We start from the raw sequence: 1,422 nt of genomic DNA, 5'->3' as shown, positions 1-1,422 counted from the left end.
CGCTGTTGCGGAGGGCTCGGCGCATGCCCAGTTGGTCTCCCGCGTTTCTAAGGTGACTTTCCCAGAAGGGGGCGGAGTCAGAGAGGGAGGGCGGTAGAAGGGGTGGGACTAAGATCGTGAGGGGGCGGAGTCATCCTATCCGAATTCAGTCCCGATTTTAACCCCTTTCATCCGGAAAATTTGTCAGCTGTATCACTCGTCTTTGTCGCTTAGTGGCTTTAATTAGACATTTATCGGACAGTGCGGTTTGCCCGAGACTATCCAGGTTTCAGCACTGAGAGTCCCGAGTCCCGTGGCCAGAGAAACCCCTCATCCCCGGGTAAATGGGGAGGGTTGGTGAATGAACCGAGGGGATTTTAAAGTTGACGGGCGAAGGTGGTATTCAGTCATTCATACATTTATTCATTCATTCAAAAATATGTATGGAGCATTGCTGTGTGCCAGGCGCTGGGACACTGCAGTGCCACGCGCCGTTATCGTCCTCATTGAATTTACTCTCTAATAGGCAAGTAACCGTGCAATTACGATACACTAAGCTCCGTTCTGTAAAGTAGAGGTGAGAAGGGAACCCAGACTTTGGTGGCTTAGTTAGCCATTTAGAGTTAGAAACCATTTCTTGAATGCCTGCTGAATGCCAGACATTATGATCCATCATCTTACCTAATTCCCACAACAGCCTCGTGGGAGAGTTGTGCCTTTTTTTGGTCTCCATTTTAGTCATCTCAGCTGCTTTTTTCAGACCCTCCCATGGTTCATCTTGGAGCCTGCCTCACTCTGGGGGCTAGATTACCTTGGGTGGGGTGTGGCTTCAGTCCTCCAAGTCACTTGGGCTCTTAAGTCACCCCAAGTATTTATATAGGTAGTTAACTTCGCAGGTACCTGTATTTATCAGGAATGGTTATTCCTTCAGTGCCCACTTGTTTTTGACATATAAAGGGCACCTTTTTATATTCTTTGCTTTCCACATTCATAGCTCATTTAGAAGCTACCGAAGAAATTAAGATGGCCAGACAAATTGATTGGGTAGGGCTAAGTTTCTGGAGTCTTGGGCTGAAAATTGGCTACATGTGGCCACATGAAGGAGGTGTGTAGTGAGGCCATGAGAAATAGCCTGGTCGCCCAGGGTCTAACCTTGAATCTTCCCCTCAAGGCTGGTGACCTTGGACAAGTCCCTCCCCATCTCTAGCCTATAGTTTCCTTGCTTCCATCATCAGGGTGATGGGTCACCTGATTTAAGATTCTGTGATTCACATGGCTGTCTTAGGGAGCTGCATTGGAGGTGACTGGTCAGGAGGTCATCCTGACTTTTCATTGAGGCTGACCCAGCTCTGGAGTAGGGCTTCTTTGAGTCTGCCCCAAGGGGCCTCTTGGGCCACCCAAATTGCCTGAAATCATGAGAACACATTTACTCTCCCTCTAATT

This window comes from Pteropus alecto, unplaced genomic scaffold (assembly GCF_000325575.1).
Source record: "Pteropus alecto unplaced genomic scaffold, ASM32557v1 scaffold125, whole genome shotgun sequence".
NCBI lineage: Eukaryota > Metazoa > Chordata > Mammalia > Chiroptera > Pteropodidae > Pteropus > Pteropus alecto.
The sequence above is the reverse complement of the archived record's forward strand: the minus strand, read 5'-3'. Positions refer to the sequence as shown.